This window comes from Melospiza melodia, chromosome 3, assembly GCF_035770615.1.
Source record: "Melospiza melodia melodia isolate bMelMel2 chromosome 3, bMelMel2.pri, whole genome shotgun sequence".
NCBI classification, from domain to species: domain Eukaryota; kingdom Metazoa; phylum Chordata; class Aves; order Passeriformes; family Passerellidae; genus Melospiza; species Melospiza melodia.
In genome coordinates this window covers 23,847,305-23,867,761 of record NC_086196.1, presented here as the reverse complement: position 1 = coordinate 23,867,761, position 20,457 = coordinate 23,847,305, and the positions used below count along the sequence as shown (strand labels likewise).

Below are 20,457 nucleotides of genomic sequence, written 5' to 3'. Positions count from 1 at the left end.
CTTGCTTTTCCCCCTAGGAGACCATCAATATACACAGTTCTGGGTAGTACCAATCAGTCACCCTTGGGAAAAGAAACATGTCAGCAGAAGACTGTGTCCCTGCTTTCCCTGCTTTCCCTTGGCCAAGCAGGGTGTTGGGCTGGTGCTTTTTCTCCAGGCAGAATGTGCAGATTGCAGACAAAAACTGGCTTACTCTCCACTGGCAGAAGACTTAAGAGTCAGATAGCCTGCAGGGTAGAAAACTGAAAATTAAAGACTGGCTCTGTGAGAACACTTGTTCTTTTCTGCCATTTAAAAACCCCTAGATGTTGTTACATCATATAGAAAGATCTGGATTAGCTAGCAGATGTTTAAATGTAGATCACTTACCCCTCTGCAGAACATTTACTTTAAGAGACAGGAAAAAAGGATAGAGAAGCCCAGAAATCCACAAAGAAGCTGGCCAAACACATGAAAAGTCCTGCCCAATTGTACCTGGGTAAACCATACTGCAGCTCATTCTTTTAAATTATTTTCTCTCCTCTAATCAGCTTTTCTGACAATTGTGTGTGTTGTAAGTTTGCATCTATATCCCTATGAGAAATAAAAACAATTTTTTAACTAGAATTTGGTTGTAGGGTCACAGATGAGCCACAGATCAGAGCATGAGTTGATTAGTCCATGAGATTTTGTGGTGACTTCCACAAAACTTTGTGACTTTACTACAAAAGAGGGTAGGATCCGTATCTAGTTTTCTTTTTGGTGGCAGTACTGATACTTGATCCTAAAAGTTATCCAGTGTTCTTCCTTACAGGTTTTTGTGGATTATGACAAAGTTCACAGGTTGAAAGAGAACTATTTGGAAATAGTGATGCTATGCAACACCAAAGAAAAAAAAGTTTATCAACAGACCTGGAGCTGGATGGTTCTGTTCTAATTTCCATTCAAAGATGCTCGTTAAGATCAGCCTGGTCTCCATGGCTCACCTTAATAAGAGATCACAGTTCAGGAGCAGCAAGGAGAAAGTGACAGAAGCATGCTTCTTAGAATCATGGAATAATCCTGGTTGGAAAAAACTGCCACGAATCTGCCAAGAAACTCGTACAAACTGTTGTCTTGTCCAAACTCCCACTTGAAACAGCTCCTATTAGGTCAGGTTGCTCAGGGCCTTGATTTTCAAAATTCAGCTGGCTGGAAACTTTACAGCCCTTCCTGGGCATCTGGGCATTATGTCTGACCATCCTCAGAGTGAAAAAGGTGCTTTCCTCTTGCTCCTTGTTGTTGTTTGCTGTCTGTCAGTGCAAACTCTGCATCTTCTCTGCCTGTGAGAGGGAACTCTTGAAGGAGATCTCAAAATCAGGAAAGTTGCTTCACATGGCTCCATGGAAATTGGTGTCATGCAGATGCAGTAAACTTGCTAGGAGGGACAAAAACCCAATGACAATCTGGTTCACAGAGGCTCTACTTGGGCAATGTTTCTCAACCTATAGTTGATGTTCAGACTCAAAGAGCATGGCTGCTTGACTTGGTTGAATTTTGAAATGTGGAAAAGGATTAGCTGACAAATTGAAAACTGCTAGCTTTCCTCACTTGCTTATAGTGATGTAAATCAATGAAAAGAAGCACTTCTCACTGCTGGGTTGTAAACATCCAGGAATTTTTTTCAAGCCAGTCTGGAGCTGGGTTTGTGCTCCAGGATTTTGCTCTAAAATTTGTTTTCCTGCAGCCATTAAGATACATAAACAGAGTGCAAATTTTCTTTGTTTTCACAGCTGTTCTTTTCATGCTTCCCACTTCAAACTGTTGGCAATATCTTATTTTGAGGTAGAATAATCAGGGACCTTGATTTTCTCATATGTGAGGATCTCTGAAATATCTCTTACCCTACTATATGTTTGCCTATGGCATTACAAATTCCCAGGGAGTTTAAAAATAATTGCAGAAAATGTAATGACAAAGAAACAGTTTTGCCCAGCCTCTGTCCCTAACCTACTGAATCCAAGAAGTACTGGACATGAAGAGGACGTTTTGAATTTATCTTGACATAGCTCAGAGGCTCAGCAGTTATTTGTTCATCTTCTATCAAAGTCCTAGAAAAGGTCATGCAGCCTCTAGATCAAAAACTCATAATGGATTTAAGAGCTGATTAGAGACATATACTTGAATGCTGGGAGGGGAATCTTGGCTGAATTTAAAACTCCCTCAGCTGAGCTGATGACAGTGAGAAGACCCTTCATTTGATGGGATTTCTGTGAAGCAGCCTCGTGGTTGCCAGAGCAGATATTCGTGTGGCTCTGTAGGTTGACCATGGCGTGTCACGGAGCAGCCACCCTTCCACATCACAAGGGGTCACAAGAAGCCTGACTGATGTAGGACAGAAAACCTTGGGGTGATCTCTCTTGTATTATTTCCCACAGTCACAGTGCTCTTTGCCAGTCCACACTATCCTTGAAACTCTTGCCTTTCATAACATTTTTTGTATTTCTGTGCATGACTTACACTGTACAGTTTGGGGTGCTGTCCCTGGTTACAGCCATCACGATCAGGGGAGGATGAAGCTGTGAAGTGAACTGAGGGAGTGCTGTACCATAAACCTGACCTGCATCTTTCTGCACCAGGTGTGCAGGTGAGCATTCATCCATTTTCTATAGAATTGCTCTTCCTAGAAAAGCTGTGAATGCTTCAAACACAGGCTTTGATGTTGAATGTGTATCTCAGAGCCTGGGAGTCCGTGGCTCTTTTCCCTCTGAATTTAGACAGGGATACCTTCCCAGTTTGAGGGCTTTTTGATGTTTCAACTGAAATCTGAGAAGCTTTGCTTCTATTTGCACACTTCTCTGTAGACTAGAAGCAACTGCACATCTTAAACAATGGATTCAGTTTTTATATGAGTAGCTCAAGATAGATATATCAAGGAAAATTTGGATTTCTGCTAATACAGTTATCTGCTATTTTGGGTTTTCTTCCCCCCTGTTAGAAGAGTCAGATTTTTCTTCTCTCTTTATTAAAAAAAAATTAGCATGTAATGGCTGCTTTGATTTTAAGAAATTGCCTAAAACCAAATTTTATATATTTATATAAGAAATTATATAAAACCATCTTTATATGTAGTAAATTTGTTTGCCTTTAGAAAGGCTGTGATGCCCTGTGCATTCCTGGGTGTCCAATTTGTATGGTACAATTATTTATACCCCTGATGTCTATCAAAAATGCTATTGAACTTCTCTTGGTAATTCTTCACACCTGTCAGGTTTCTGACAGAAAGTGTTATAGAGCAACTATGTATTATCTGTGCTCTCACTACAAAAATAAGCTGCTGGGGCTTTATTACCTGTATTCTACCATACCCACAAGAGGATTTGCTTGAGTCATTAGCTGTTCTCTGTAATTAGGGCTGACCTGGTGCATTTTGGTCCTATTTCTAGCAGCTTTTAGTTTTCTGAAGTCATTCATTTGGGCACTGATGTGCCTGAGTAGTGTTCTTCTGTTGCTTATCTTCATTATCCCTTCCTATGCGCTGAAGATTATCTTTCTCCTTAGGAAGGAAAGTGTGGGAAATGCTTGAACATTTTGATGTATTTGAGGCTTACAAAGATTTGCTATGCTATGCTTGTAATTCCTTCAGTTGTAGTCTGTTTCTCTTCCTCCTGTCAAATCCATTCAGAAGATGTGAATGCTGATGCTGCTGGGTGTAGTAAATGTTAAATCTGGTCCATAAGATTTCTGAGGAATGTGATTTTCCCCCTGTCCAGAACTGCATGTGTCCAGTCCCAACCAGATTGGATTTAGTCTGCTCTCTGTGAAGCATTGTTACACTTGTGTTCATTTTATTAAATCAGATAACCCTACACAGCAAGGTTACGCTCCAGTCTCCTGCAGAAGAGATCTCTGTGTCTCAGACTCTGTCATTTTCATACATTTCACTGGTAATTCATTTAATATAGCTTTTTGTCCCATCTCCCCCAGCCCTTCCCTGCACAAAGTTTGAGGTGATCCAATTGTTGGAATTACTCAGCAAAAGAGAGTTGATCTCTGGGCCTTCTATGTGGATGTCTGTCCTGCTATAGCCACTGGAGAAGATATAGGGAAAGACAGGTAAAACAGCAGATGGAACAGAGCACTTCACACAAGAGAGCTGCATTTCCCAGCCCTCTTGGCTGGCTCAATGGCAAAGATGTTTGCAGTGGGTCACGACGTTGCAGCAGCTTGAGTATCCATTATAGGGTTTAGCAAGTGCTAAATTGGTTGTGTTTGTTTTTTTGGTTTTTTTTTTTTTTTTTAATCTAGATAATAAGCCTTCCAGTTGCTCTGTTAAAAGAAAAACATTACATTTTGAAAATTCAGATGTTGCATTAGGGGGTGTTACATCAGTGTTGCTCTGTTCTGTATGTGCCTTGGTGCAGTTGATACAAAAGCTCTTGTTCCATCACTCAGGCATGTTTCACACCTTATGTTCCCCTTCCTCTCCTGCAGAGAGCTGGATGCAAACACCTATACAGGGCCGTGCCACCCTTCAGGAGCTCAGAATTAGCTGTGGAGCAGCCTTGCAGCTCTGTCTCATGGCCAGCTCTGATCACTCACAGCAAAACTGCAGCTTCAAGCAGGCAGGTGCCACCCAGCTGGTCGTGGGATCCTGGAGCATTGTAGGTGGGATCTCCAGGGAAATTAGTTGCTAGGAAGCATCACCTCCTTAGTGAGCTCATGCAAATTAAGGTTTAGTTTTTCCAGAGGTTAGTAATTTAGTCATGTTTGGGAGTTTTTTGCAGAGATCAAAACACAAAGATTTTGCCTTGACACTTTGCAAGTTTATGGTCCAAATCACAAAACCTCTCGAGCTGTTCAAGGAGAGACCAGAAGCTTTTCACATGAATAAATCACTCCAGTTTCCCATGCCTTGCTTCAGAATTAGCTTGAAAAATTTTGGCTGACATCATGCCTAAAATCCAAAACAGCAACAAAGCAAGGGGGAAAAACAGCCTTCCAGCAGACACCCAGCATGGAAAATATTGCCAAACTTGGGTCTGTTTGTGCCAAGTTTATAATCAGGCAGCAACAGGGTCTTAGTGTAGGTAATGCTCTCAACCCACAGCTAATGAGCCCTGCAGTGTAGGGAGTGAGGAACACTGTAGAGAGAGCCTGCATAATGCTGTGTGCAAGACATAGATCATATCTGGGAATAAAAAGAAAGGAGAACGTGATCTCTGGGCATCAGATAAGGCCATTTCTGTGGATATTACTCTTACTAAAGGAATAAGTGTTGTGATGACAAATAGATCTATAGGTAGAGTATAAGGCATGTGGGCAGATGTAGATTTTCCTGACCTAAATGTGCTGTATTTTGCAGTCCCAGCCACAGCACTGCTTTTCTTCTCTATTTCTTTTATGAAATACAGGAGGAGGGAGATGGTTAAAGTAATTTTCTCAGCATTAATTCTGCCTCATCAATACTTCATGAATTTAATAGATTTTACAGTCATTTGGGAGACTATTTTATCAGCCAGGTTCAGTGGAGGTTGCTGAAACTAAGTGGAGGACAGAATGCATGTGTGTGTGATACAGGGTGCTGTGGTATCAGGATTTAATTACTATGGGATTTGCTTAGGAGATTTCTCTGTGCTATTTGTGAAGCTTTATGTTGGGCACTAAATACATTGCACATAGGCAAGTGATCTCTTCAATAAGAGTTTGGCATGGATCTCCAGGTACAAGTGTGTCTGTTTCCACCTCTTAGCATAAGCACACTGATCTAGTTCTTCATCTCTCATTACATCTGCCTCTCATTTAAATGCTCATCTGACACAAATGTAATGAAACTGCATATAAAGGATCATGAAGAGGAGGAGAGATCTCATTGCAGATTACTAAAGCTGAATATTTTTGGACATTGAGTTATTTATATTATCATTCTGCTAAGCTCAAAGATAAAAGAAAGCCTTGGATGCAATCCAGAAAAATCAAGAACAGAAAGCAGTGTAAAGATGATGCATTAATGCGTGTCTTGAGAATGCCTGCAGTGCTGTATCCCAATACCCATGCCAAAATAAAAATTAAGATGGGTGGATCCTGAAGGCCAGTGCTCAGTGATGGGGGAGATTGCTGCTTGAGGTGTCACACTCCATTAGCTGAGGTGGAAAGCTCTGTTAGGGAGTGTACCACATCATTCTGCCCTGCTAGCAATGGGCAACAACATTCCTGTGCTCCAAGGGGTCCTCTGCAGCCTCCACTGGTCTGGAATAGTCAGCTCTTCCCAAGACATTTTATCAGGCAACCCACTGGTGGTGATTTTTAGAAAATATCCAGTGAGCTTAAATTCCTGACAACTTTGTGTTCGTGTTAGCTCTGAAAACCTCAGAGGTTTATACAACCTTCTCATAAATAGCATTTTGTCCTGGTGACCTTTATACCTGTTCAGCACCCACCTATAGGAGTCTACCTAATATAGAAAGTCATATTGCTGCTATTGTTTTTAAGAAGAAAACATAATAAAAGATTCAACTGTGTAAATGTCATTGCTGCCCAGCCTGTTTAGTATTAGAAGGCAGGGAGAAGTCTGCTTTGAGATTTTCCCTCTGGCAAAAGCTTGAAAAGCTTTGAATATTGTGCACATCCTTGATCGTGTCATGCAGTGGTAGTAGTGAAAAATACAAAATCTACTGTCTCATTCTGCTAGGGTTGTGAATGCTATGCTGAGTGCTGAGCACTGGTCTTTCTAATCCGACAAGGGGGTGTTGAATCCTGTAACAACCTTCCAGGAATGCTGTGACAATGCTGCCATGATGGGAGCGTGGTGGGATGGCTTGCATGACTGGAGTGCTGTAATGGATGGCTACAAACTCTTCAGAAGGGACAGGGAAGGAGAGGAGGCTTTGTGAATTAGGGAGCTTTCAGACTGTGTAGGGTTGAGGACAGTGACAGTAAGGTGTGGAACACTTGTGGGGCAGCCAAAGGAGCTGGGGTTGTTCAGCCTTGAGAACAGGAGGCTCAGGGGGGACCCTATCACTCTCTGAAACCACCCTAAAGGAGGTTGTAGCCAGGTGGGGGTCAGACTCTTCTTCCAGGCAACCAGCCATAGGATGAGAGGACACAGCCTTAAGCTGCACCAAGGGAGCTTTAGGTTGGACATTAGGAAGAATTTCTTCACAGAAAGTGTGACTGAGCATGGGAATGGGCTGGAGTCACAGTCTCTGGTGGTGTTTAAGGACACACATGGCACACTTAGTGCCATGGTCTAGCTGACCGTGATGGTTCTTGGTCATAGGCTTGACTCAACAATCTCAGAGGTCTTTTCCAAACTAAGTGATTTGCAGCCTGTGTGATTCTGTGATTCTATGATTTCAGACAGCATTGATTTACTGGCATAAGTTTTGTGCTGTTACTGAGTTGAACTGCATTTCTTACCTTCTATTTTGTTTTATGCTAAATCATAGCTAAAGGTAGTGACTTTACAGGCAGAAGGATAAAAATAGCACAAGATACTTTAGATTCTTTGTGAAATTATTAGTTAAAAATAGACCTAGGTGTTAAATGGGATCTGAAATGTTAACTGCTTTGATCCCTGGTTAACAGACATTCCCATTCATGCAGTTAAGATGCTACATAGAAAGAAGACTCTATGTGAACAAAACTTCAATTGTACACTATGGAAACAGGGGTTTGGGTCTTCTCCTGTCCTGTTTTGCTGCTTATCAAACGTTAAAAGTTTGTCTTTTTCTTCAGTGGAAACTTACACCAAATTGAAGTACAGTATGCTTTAAGCTAGTGATTTCATCAGTCACCAGCATCTGTTTCTGAGGGGTGCTGAGTCTGGTTAGCTCTAATTGGACAGAATCATCAGTCTGGGGAAGTCCTCATTTTCCATTATATTTGTTGCCTGTGCGTGACACTTAAGAGTTTTTGTCCATTTTTCCTCCTCTTCTAATTCCTCAATATTAGGGAATTAGTGTCTCTCTGCATGCCATTTACTATCAAACATAATCCCCTTTCCCCCTATTTCCTTCCATTTACATCCTTTGATGAGAAATATTTAGGCCACTACATGTCTTTATTCTTGTCAGACAGAGGTTGATGAAAGATCTGTTACAGGAAATTCTGCTCTATCTATAGAACAAGGCATCTCAAAATACATGCTTAGACATACAGAAAGCAGAGACTGACAGCTGATAGATGCTGTAGACTTCTCTTTGTTTTCTACCATGGTCATCATGCCAAATGTGTCAAAACCCAGGGAAACAAATTTGTATACAAGTGAAGGGGCATATTTTTTTGGCAGGGACGACAATGCAATATCCACTGTCCTATTTTGGAGATACCCATTATGACCATTTTGGTATCTGCTAAATGCCTTTGTGGAAGCCCAAGATCATTCCGTTTGCTTTTTTAAATATTTTTTCTCTTAAGTTTTGCCCTCTAACTGACTGTAATTACACCGGGAGGCTTAGTTTGGGTTTAACCACTGGCTTTCCTGTATGTCATTAGATAGTGTTGGGGGATTTTCAGGCACAGTTGTAAACTACAGTATATGCCTTCATTTTCTTTTTTAGGTTAGACTGTTTATAAGCCAAGTGTTTCAGATGACAGAGAGAGAGCACTAATCAAAGCTGACAAAGCAGAAGGAAAGCCTGTGTTGAGCTACGAGGCAGTTTGCAACAGCCTTTCCCTCACCCCAAGGAAATAAGAGCATGCTGAAGACACAAGCTGCACTGCTAGTGTAAAACAGAATTCTCACCTGTTGGTACTAACATACTCACCATTTCTGTGTTAGTGCAGCATGTGCCTTCCATGTGTGTGTGTCACCCTGTACATGTGGTGTGCTCTTATCCAGACATCTAACACATCTTGCAGCACTGTGCAAGGGGACTGTGTATTACATAGCAGGCTAAAAGCAGCCCAGCTTGAAAACACTTCAGAAGGTGCATGGATGTTGGGAAGAGCTCTGAAGAAGGAGCTCTGATTCCAGGCAGAGGGGGGAAGCACTGGAGCTGCTTGCTGTGCACAGCCAGTGGTCTTTGGGAAGAGCTCATGTTCATATTGGGTTTGTGAGTTTGCTTTACCATCCAGTTTAGGTCCCTTAACTTGCGCCTGCTTTTATCTCTACTTTTCTGCATGTGTGATCTGGGTGAATGTATGTGAGACCTGAATTTTAAATTTTGAAACAGACCTGTTACTCTGGTGTTGCAAGACCCCTTTTATATCACTTCTAAGTTTGCAGAAATCAAAAGAAAATTATGGAGTTTGTTTTGAGGCGTGTATTTGAGACAGCACTGAAAGTCATTTGTATTCCTCTAATTGCTGTATGAAGTATTTCTGTTAGCATCAATAATTTCTATTACTGTATTAAATATTTCCCTGGTTGTGCTTCTGATTAAAGAAATAAAAAATTCCTAAGCTGTCACTTTTGACCACCTCTTCTTCTCTAAGAAAACTCTTGCTCAATACTATGAGAGTCCAGTCCCATTCCAGGCCACCATCCTGCTTCAGGAGGAGCTGTAAGAGTGCTGCTGTGTGGAGAATTTTTGTGTCAAGTTACCAACACTGTTCTGCTTCCACTGTAACCAGCAATTCTCAGGCTATTTTTTTTTTTTTTGCCCAGAATATTTTTCTTTTTTTTGAAGCTACTCATTAATGTATTCAATGGCTTCCTATGCTCTTTTGAATCTCTTATGTCTGGGATAAATTCCAGGAGCTTTATGGTATGGCTTTAGGCTCCACTGAGTTGGAGATGCTTTTACTTGTCACCCAGACAAGAACTGTCCTTAACTATTTAACACAAGAAAGTAAAAGAAAAACAAACAAAACAACAACAACAAAAAGTAAATGAACAATTCAAAATATAAAACCATTTACCTGTACTAGAGTGGAGGAAGAAGACACCCTAGGCACAGCTGGCAATTAGTTGTATATTTTCTTCAGGTTTTTAACCAGCTCTCAGAGAAATATGGTTTTTGATGGACAGCTCTCTAATGATAGTGGACAGTGAAAGCAGCAAATTTAATATGCTCTGCAAGTCAGAGATGGTTGAAGTACCAGAAAACTGTGAAAGTCTGAGAAAAATGCCCTTGGAGCTTGCTTTGTCTGCTCACAACTTGCCCTTTCTTGTATTTAACCAGTTTGAGTCAAGGTTGTCTGTTCTAGGCTCCTCTGTGTCAGTGGAGTGGGGGAGTGTGAAGGGAGCTAGTTTTTAAATATATTTTTCTTTCTTTTTTCTTTTATTTTTAACCCAGAACACATGAACAAAACAACAGGCTGTATGCCAGTTGAAATCGTGGTGGCTGATGCAAAGTGTCAAAGTAGGTGCTGTCAGAAATCTGTTCTTGGTTAGTTTGGCAAGGCATAAACTAGTAAGTAACTCTCCAGAGGTACTTCTGTGATTATGTGGCAGGTAATGACACATTTCCTGTGTTAACAAGCTTGACTGTGGCTTGCTTGACATGTCCAACACCTCCAATTAAACTTTAATTTACAGAAATAATTCCTTCTGACATTGCATGTTAGTACTCTGCCAGAGTCTGGAAACATCTAAGCCATCCTAATCCATTTATTAAATTTTATAGGTGTTGCTTATCTTACGGTTTAACAGAATCTTGAGAAATAGGATTCTTCAATGGAGCCCAGTTAAATCTTTTGCAAGGACTGCTAAAGCTTGCAAATAGAAGAAACTGGAACTGCAGATCATTTAAATCTGTATTTTCTCATCAGTGGGTAATTTCCAAACCCCACTTATTATGTAAATGTATTCAGTAAGCAGAAAAAGGATTAAGTATGTGAGAAATCATACTTTTATGTGCTGTAAGTCATCTCACCTGTGTTATGTTTGTTCTGGGTGAAAAGCAGTGTCTGACTGTGACTGGGAGCCTCTCCAGGGATCTCATCCTCAAATCTGCAATGCTGTGATTTACAGGAACAGCCTTGTGATGCTTCTTGAACCTTTTGGAGCTTCCTGTTTCTTTCTTATTTTTTCCAGGACTAATGTAATTTTAGCTACTTCTTAGCAATTAGATTAGGTACAGGCAATTTCCTTGTAAAATTGCCTGAGCAGGTTCTTCCATAAACTGTAATAAACTTGCTGTGGCTCAGCAACGTTTGGCAGAACAATTAAACTGGACTTCAGTGCCACAAATAGGTATGTAGCTAAAAACCACAGATCTCCTCAGGTGCTTGTTTGAGTTTCTATAAACATAGTCTCTGTCATGGCCATATGTGCCTTCTATTTATGGCTTCTGCGGCAGTCTGTGCATCATTCACTCTGGAAAATCGTGTTTTAAGTACATTGGAAGATTAAGCCCTTGCACCTCTTATCCCTCAAATGTGCCAACATTAGATGGTTTCAATTTGTGCCATGTGTCTCTTTGGTGTTTGTGTTGGAATAACACTTTTAAAACAATACCCTTGAATGTTCAGGGACCTTAAGACAGAGGAAAGAGAGCAGAAATTTCATAAAATCAAGACTCACCTTTGTGAGTCTCTTGTCTTTCCACATAAGCCTGAGAACTGTACAAACCTGACAATTTCTTTTTCATGCAAGGGCTGTATTGATTTTGTGCAGCATGACATGTTCTGCTAGGTCTTTGTGCAAAAGAAACTGTGCTAACCTCCTGCCCCTTCCCCTACCAACCTCATCACTTTCTGACTGCATGTGTCTGGTGCCCCTGCAGCCATCCCCATAAACACAAATAACCCTTTAAACATCATTTCTCAAGCGTTTTCCTCTCTGTTTCAGAGAGCACAGATAAAGCAGAGTGTCCCTGCTCACACAGAGACGTACCATTACATTTCCAGCAAGTAGTCTGAGTGCTAAAAAGAAAGAAACCTCACCCATGGGTAATTAGTACTGTGTGTGTAGTTAATCGATTTAAAATTAAATGCCACTGGTGCTGCTGAAAGGTCATGCTAGGTTTTGGTATTGCTTTGAAAAAAAATCTGGTTTGGTGAAGATGTCTCTGAGAAGGAATATTGGTTTTTGTGCACTGCCTGTGACAAAAGAGAAGTTGGGGGTGCAGTTTCCACAAAGGATACTGTAAATTTTATTATCACCTAGATTGTGGGGTTTGTGTGTTGATTTTAAGAGAGAAGCCCTTCAGTGTAAGGAAGTGGCTGTATCTTCTTACTCACAGCAAAAGGAGCTTGTGTGCCAGCAGTCTTGTGGGTGAGATAGGAACCTCATCTCCTGCTTCCTAGGCCATCATCCTCATCATTAGATGATTCTGCCTCCCAGGCAGACTGATTACTTCGTATTTTCATTCATTAATGATTTATCAGACAGCTCCTCCCCTAAAGGCTCATCTCCTCTGTTATACTCACAGCCCACACGCAACCAGCAACACGTAGCTGCCAGCTGGCACTCTGGCTTTGGGAGAGCAAGCTGCTGGTAGCCCTTTCCACATCTCCTGCTGCCTCTCCTCCCCTCCCTTCCCAGCTGCTCAGCTCACCTGCCTGCTCATTGGTGGCCTTTTAGAGTGCACCAAAGCCATGAAATGTCCCTGTGTCTGTCCTCCTATGCCATCTCTCCAATCTGGTTGCTTAATGTGATTTTCACAAATATTTTTTCAATTATAAAAAAATGGAAAGAGAGATGAGTTGACCCCACCTGTAATGCAGCCACACTTGTGTCTTTGTTATAGAAAGAGTGGCCTCTCATTTTGGTGAGAGGCTTTGCTCAGTGGTGACTTAGATTTTAGTAGAGAGGTGGGAGTGCTGGGGAGAGACTGAGCGGGCTGTGTCTGTGAGCAGGAAGGTGTGGGTTGGCAGCAGTTTCGGGTTTTGCTATCAGGTGCTTGGCACAACAGTTCTGTTGAAATCCCTCTCCAGTTGTCTGTGTGAGAGAGTGATTTTTATCACATTGCTAAAGATTAACTCTATTCTCATTCTCTGTTCTGCTCCGAGGAATCAGGCAGGCATGCTCTGAGGTCTGGGAAAGAGAGTCCAAATGAACTCTCATGATGAAAGGGGGGGAAATCCAGAATTGTTTGCTACTGTCCAACTTGTCCTCTGCAGGCAAGTGGTTACTGAGAGCAGTGGGAGCAAGGGCTGCAGGACAGGAAGAAAAAAATATAAGCTAGGAGGAAAGGAATAAATGAAACTCCCTTGAGTAATTTATACATTAATGTATAACTTTGGAGTGCTTTATCTATCTACTCTTGGCAAGTGGTGACTGATAACTAATTTTCTCTCTTACCTCTCCCACACCCTCCCAGCATCTTCAGAAAGGACATGTGACAGGAATAATAAATCTCATTATTTTAACAGGCTAAAATGGAAATTATGGATTAAAAGTCCTGTGGATGCCTCAGTAGAGAGAAACTGACTGTTCCTAGGATGCCTAAAGTATATTTTCATTTGCACTGGGTTTGAGATCTTTCTGAATTATTCAGGGCTCTCCACTTACCTCTTTGGCACAACACTTCAAAGTAAACCAGTGTTAAAGGCATCAGTGTCCAATTGAGCAGCTCTCTTGCTTGAGGGTAGCTAGAGCCTGAGACTGCTCAGGCTGTGGAGGGAGTCTGGATCTAAATCTAGACTGGATTATCTTTTACTCTAGGTCTCTGATTTGGAACTTTGTGCTACTATTTTAGGCAGGGAGATGGAAGGTGAAGGGAAGTTCAGGCTGACACACAGTGGTGCTGCAAGACTGATCAGTTTGGATGGATTTGACTTTGGAGCTGAGAGAGGTGTGTGAGAACAGCAGCTGGTTGTGTTCTTTGTGCAGCCAGGTGTCTGAAAAACCAGTGTCAGCTCTGAGGGTGTAGGAACTCTTGCAGCTCTGTGTCAGAGGAGGCTTCAGGGCTCTTACAGAGAGGGTGGAAGACCATGGCGGGTCTCTGCTTACACCGGCTGAGGGAAAAGTGCTTTGTACGTGACTCAGGTCAGAACTGGGGGAAAACCAAGAACAACAGCAAGTAACTTATTTCCAGGGGTAGTCTGTGAGCAGAGCAGGGACTTGGAGCATGGCTCTTGCAAGCCTCTGGACCAAGGACACAGCCCATTGCGTCCTTGCTGTAAGATTGGTGCATCCCAGAACTGTGGGTGAGGATGGCGACCAAGATGGATAAAGCACTTCATGTGTTAGCAGGTGTGTCAAAGCTTCTTCAGGTCTCTCAGTAAAACCTGTCAGACCTGGCACACAGCTGTCACTGAGCTAAGGGCTTCTTGCCTGATGAGATTTCCATCAGAAAGCTGAGTGTAAATTTACAGCACCTGACTACTTCATTCTCTGTTCTCTGGATGTAGGGTGTGCACAGGATGCATTAAGTGTGCAAGAAGTTGCTATAGTGCAAAGAGTGCGCTGAACTTCCCCCTAGAGCTAACTGTCTGGGGTAAAGCACAGTTTACCAAGCAGTTGTTTGGTTTTTCCTTGCATTCCATCTCTTAGCTTTACCACTTGGATTGGAGCACAGGACATAAAAAAGAGGGAATCTGAACCACACATTTTCTCTGCAAAGTGTGTACTACGCTTTTGTTACTTTACTGAATTGTTGCCTTTGTCTCTGTCTTGTAAAAGGAGCGAGAGGAGGATTTTTGTAAGTGCAGCAGGTCCTCACATGACCTGGCAGAATCCCAAACTGCTGCAGTTCAGAAGGGTGTCTGGAAATCATCTACTCCAACCCTCTGCTCAAACCAGGGCCAATTTAAAAGTTGGTGTCTCAGAGTCATATCCAGATAGGGTTAGGATATCTCCAGCAATGGAGACTCCACAGCCTCTCTGTGCTGAACACCTGTGCCAGTGTTCAGCACCCTCACAGTACAAGAGGGTTTTTTTTCATGTTTAAACAGCATTTCCTGTACTTTGTGTCCATCACCAGTTACTGGAAACCACTGCAAGGTCTTGCCTCGTCTCATTTACTGCCTTCCATGAGGTATTTACACACATTAAAAGAGCCTCCTCTTCTCCAGGCTGAAGAGTCCCAGCTCTCTCAGCCTTTCCTTATAGGATGGATGGTCTAAAATCTTAACTGTCTTTGTGGCCCTTTTACTGGATCTGCTCAAATAAGTTCATATCTCTTCTGTACAAGGGAACCCAAATTTTCAAGGATCCCTAAATTGAATCCAGCACTCTAGTCATGCCTTACCAGTGCTGAAATACAGGGGAAGGATCATATTTCTCGACCTGCTGGAAGTGCTTTTTCTGCTGCAAGCCAGGAAGCTGATGGCCACCTTTGTCATGCCATAAGGGAGCATTGTTGGATTGTGTTCAGCTTAGTTTCCCCTGGAACACTCAAATTTTCTCCTGCAGTGCTGCTTTCAAGCTGGTCAGCTCTGGATTGCCTGAACCCTGCTGATCCAGGTTGGCATTTTCAGCTTTTTCTCATGTTTAATGTGTCTGTGCAGCTATTTCTTTGTGCAGACTATTTGGTCATTTTACATAATTACACTGTTGAACTAATTAAACTATCATCCTGAAATCGTGTCCTGTGGAAAGCAGCTCACAAAACAAGGCTCAGTGAGGCTTGCACCAAAAAGGAATATGCAACCCACCTAATGTATTGGGGTTTATTTCCACCCTTTTTCTCACGCTTAAATGTAAAATAAGCATTATACTGAAGGAGCCAGGCAAAGGCTAATTTGCCTCATTTGAATGTGAAAAGGAGCCCACATCCTTCCTGTGCCCTGCAAAGAATGCAGAAAGACTTTACAGAGAAAACAGATGTACTAATATGTATCACTCGTTGGGGGCAGGGGGAATCCAGGGTGCTGCCATCACAGCAGTGCTGAACTTACAGGAAAACAAAAGCACCAGCATACAAAATATAGTTCTGGGAAGCTGACAAGGCTGGGGACCCTTTTCTTTTGCTTATATTTATGCTCCTGGCATCTGAAAAATATATATACAGAAGGAAACATGGAGCCTCATTTTTCATGCTTCATCTTCGGGGAAGATGATTAAGTGCCCAAATGCAAACAAAAGGCAGAGGCTCCACCCAGGCGTAGGGAAATCTGCATTTCAGAGACAGTATTGCCTCGCCAGGAGAATACACTACTGACATCATGTACAAAACAAACATAACTTTTGGAAGTATCCCTGGATTTCATTTGTGTTTTAAATACCTCTCTAACATGTAAATATGAAAGTTTGTCCTCTTAGCGCACAAAAAATGCAGGATACAGTGGGGAGTTTTAATGGTGTGATGGTTTTCAGCATGAGAGATAGAGAACAAATGAACTGAGATGTTATTTTTACAGCTATTCAGAGTTCTGTCCTTTCCTGACCCATCTGTTTATGCCTTTCCAAGAACTTTGGCATTGAGCAGTCAGCACTGACTGGTCAGCTTGTGAATTTGCTGGTGTTCATAACTTACCAAATTCAACAACTTGCCTGATACAGATTTGGCCCTGTAGCAGTATAGAGTCTCTTGCCAGCTTTTAGCTTGCAGACTGGAGGCAGTAGCATGTGGCAATTTATAATTTATTATATACATAATTTATAATTTTTTATATACATGTATTGTCAGTCCCAGTAATAAATAGGAGAATGCTTTAAAGTTTTCTCTTAAAAGGCTACCTCAGACTTCCTAAATTAAAAACTGGTTTTCCAAAAGCAGAGAAGTGAAGTGTAGCAGTTACTCAGATGTCTTTGTTCAGCAGTGGTAGCTGAGCAACATCCATGGGTAGGTGCAGCGCTTAGTGAAATGTTGTGTTCTTTTCCCTAAATGCAGCACAATGGACATTTTCTTGCAGTCTGCAGTACTGAGGTTCACTTCAAATTGACACTTCCTCTTCTTTCTGCTGTTTGCAACTTTGGAAAGTGTTCTTTATTCACAGGAGTTTTAAATCTATAGCACTGACATAAAAATATCCAGCCATGGATAAGACAGGCTTAATAACCTTGAAAAGAGAAATTTTAGCCTGCTTACCTCAATCATTTAGATGAACATGAATGGAGCACAATAGCTCAAGGTGTTTGAGTTGCAGTTTAAGTGCTGGCTTGTTTTGTACAATCAGGGTAAATAAAATCTTGGCCTTGAACTGGTATCTGTGTATTGGAACAAACATCTCAATGCAGCACACTGCAGAAGGAAGGAAGCAGAAGAGAAATTAGATCACTTTCCTGCATTATTTCTTGTAAGTGTAGTCTTCTTATGTATGGAACACGCATTTCCTGTTGTAAAAATATTGCAACAGCCTGCAGTACACAAACAACAAATAATCTGCTGTCACTGAAAACTGGAGTCAGAGGAGCAGGTTTAGAAGGAAGTATTGGAAGGCTGCAGATGATTGGATCTCTCATGCTCTGAAAAGATAGTGAGTGTGAACTACATAACCACTACATGCTGTGGTTGTCCTAACAAGCACAGCTCTACAGTGTGGAAGAAATAATAGACTGACTCTTCACACAAATGGCAGTGTAAAGGTATGAGTGCATTTGGTTCTTGCTTTTTGTTTTGTATCATATGTGCATTTAGACAGAACCATGTGAGTATCTTAATCCCCTCTTCATGTGCCTTGATCCTGCTTCCTTTATCTCTGTCTGCAGTAGTGTGGGTTTGTACCCATATTTCACACGTTCTCTCACAGCACCATTAAGTCCCAGCTGCAAGAACTGCACCAGCTGTGTTTTGTGATAGGAATCACAGAGGTAAGAATCCAGTTCAGTAATAGAATCACCAATCACAGAATTGTTTGCATTGGAAGAACATTTAAAGTTCACCTACTCCAACACTCTTGCCCAGGACAGGGACACCTGCCACTAGACCATGTTACTCAAAGCCCCATCCAACCTGACATTAAACATTTCCAGCAACAGGACACCTTCTGACTTATACAGGCAGTCTGTTCCAGTGTCTCACCTTCCTCACTGTAAGACATTTCTTCCCATATTCAGTTTAAATCTACCCTTTTTCAGTTGAAAACTGAATTTTTTTTAAAAGTCACTACAGGTCCTGGTAAAGAGTTCCTCTTCGTGTTTCTTGTAAGCTTCCTTTGAGACTAAGGTCTTCCTGGACTCTTCTCCATGCTGAACAACCCCAAGTCTCTCAGCCTGTCTACACATAGCTGAGGTGTTCCATCCCTATAATCATCTTTATGGCCCTCCTTTGGACCTGTTCCAACAAGTCCAAGGTCTGGTGCTGTGGATCCCAGAGCTGGATGCAGAACTCCTGGTGGGATATTACAAGAGCAGAGTAAAAGGACAGAATCACCTCCTTTGACCTGCTGGCCACACGGCTTTTGTTGCAGCCCAGGATCTAGCTGGTTTTCTGGGCTGGAGTCCCATGTTGCCAGCTCATGTCCAATTTTTCATCCACCTGCCCCCCCAAGTACTTCTCCACTGGGCTTCTTTCAGTTCCTTCATCCCCCAGTCTGTACAGATGCTGGTGATTGCCCTGACCCAGGTGCAGGACCTTGCACTTGGCCTAGTTGAATTTCACAAGGTTTGCACAGTCCCACCTGTCAAACCTGTCAAGGTCCCTCTGGATGACATCCCTTCCCTTCCGTGTGTCAGTGGCACCACTCAGCTCAGTGTCATCCCCAAGCTTGCTGAGAGTGCACTCAATCTCACTGCCTATGCCATTAATAAAGATCTTGAACAAGGTAGGCTTAGATGAGATATGAGGAAGAAATTCTTCCCTGTGAGGGTTGTGAGGCATTGGAACAGGTTGCCCAGAGAAATTGTGGATGCGCCATCCCTGGAAGTGTTCAAGGCAAGGATGGGTGGGGTTGCTGGAACAAGATGGTCTTTAAGGTCCCTTCCAACCCAAACCACTCCATGATTTTATAACTAAATTGTATATAATTCCTGATGATTGGTGACCTTAAAGTCCTTATTGCCTGAGCCTTGTGATGCTGCTGCAGGTCCCTGCACAGAGTAAAAGATTCTGCGGCTTCTGATGCTCCGCCAAGCTGTGGACCGCAGCTTGTGGCCACATTCTGGGGGCAGGTCACATAAAGGGCGGTAGACAAAGGACAAAAGTCTGCTGCTACTTTGTGTAGGAGTGGTTTAATGTTCCACATCAAGCAGCATCAGTGACTCTTGCACATGACGGGTCTTCTCTCAGACCACGGGTCTTCTCTCAGACCACACTTTCTATGGAAAGTTACCATTAAAAATGGTATTCTTCATCTGTCTCTCAGTCGTGGTCAGGTAACAGACGCAGGCTTTTATTGTGGTAGAGTGACCCACACAAGTAGCTGCAGAAGAGCAAAGTGAGAATCCTCACAAGACTTTCTCTTCCTGGAAACACTCCAGGCACACAGAAAGGGGAAGCCTTAAGTATCTCATCTGTTTTTTGTGTTAAACCATTGCAGGCAATCTTTCTGTATGGACTGATGGGGGAGGAGCTGGAGGACTGGGAGAAAAGAAAAACTAAATAGCAGAGCTAGAAGCTGTTCTTAGGAGAGGCAGTAAAAGGGAGAGGAGGAAATGAGCTTGAGATCTTCTTTTTTGGTTTTTTTTTTTATTGTATAAAGTTGAGGGACCAGCCACGTTCAACCTTGGTATTTTCCCTGGTGAGTTCTGAAAAACTGTATCATTGATGTGTGGGTCTTCCTCTTTTTACAGAAGTCATTTCAGGAGCAGCATCACTAGGGGGAGAAGAAAATCTTTAGCTTGGTCTTTTATTCTCAGGATAGACATTGTAGAATCCTTGATCTGGTTTCCTACCATAATTCACCTTTCTTATGGAAAAAATATCCCCAGCTTCTCTTCTTGTTGTCCCTGGGCAGAAAAAAGTTAGTGTTGTCTCAACGTTCTCTGACTTCAAACTATGCAGCCCCAGAGCGTGCTAGAGCTTGGATATTTAAGTGAGTGGCAAGGCAGGAAGGTGTAGTCCTGACAATTATATTGAGAGCACGTCCAAATTTTAGAAGTATGTGAGAAAGGGAAGAAGAGTACTTTACATTAAGTAGAGGGAGCTATGTTAGGAACTCTTTTGAATATACTGTGGTCACAAAAGACTGTTTGAACAGCCATTAAGCTGTTCCTGGGGTTTTAAATTAATACTTCCTATAGGACAGATGTTTCATGCATGTTATGTGCAGAGAGCCAATGATATACACAAGTTGTGTAAATTTAAGCTATGAATGAAATGCTGTGTATGCATACAAATGCTAGTTTAGGAATGTTTTCCTTGGTTCTCCCTTTCTTAGCATGTATCAGTATTGCTGCTGGGAGGTGGGCATGTTGTTTGGCTGGGGTTTGGGTTGTGCTTTGTTTCCTCTCATTGTTTTCTTCAGTGAGGAAAGGAGATTGGATAAAACTCTTTTCTGGTCTCTGTTGACATCAGCACATTCGATCTGCCTGCGTCCAAAAGAATTATGTCAAAGCAATTGCCTGCATTTGTTCCTTAGCGTGTTCTCCAGCAGCACTGTCGCTCGAGGGTCAGACTGGAATACATTAAACTGGAATTGGGGCAGAAACTGCAGCCAGCCTCAGGTCAATGATGCCTCTTGAGATTTGTGAAAGTGACACTTCTGGGGTTCATTGCATTAAATTCCATAGCATTTCTGTGTCTAGTCTGGGTGAATTACAAAGGCAGATGGGATGGTTACTTT

The 20,457-nt window shown here is 42.2% G+C and overlaps 1 protein-coding gene across 3 annotated transcripts in view; it reads left to right on the top strand.

The window, feature by feature from the left end:
- Positions 1 to 20,457, top strand: part of FYN (FYN proto-oncogene, Src family tyrosine kinase) — a 138,675-nt gene that overhangs the window by 61,751 nt on the left and 56,467 nt on the right. The window lies entirely within an intron of this gene.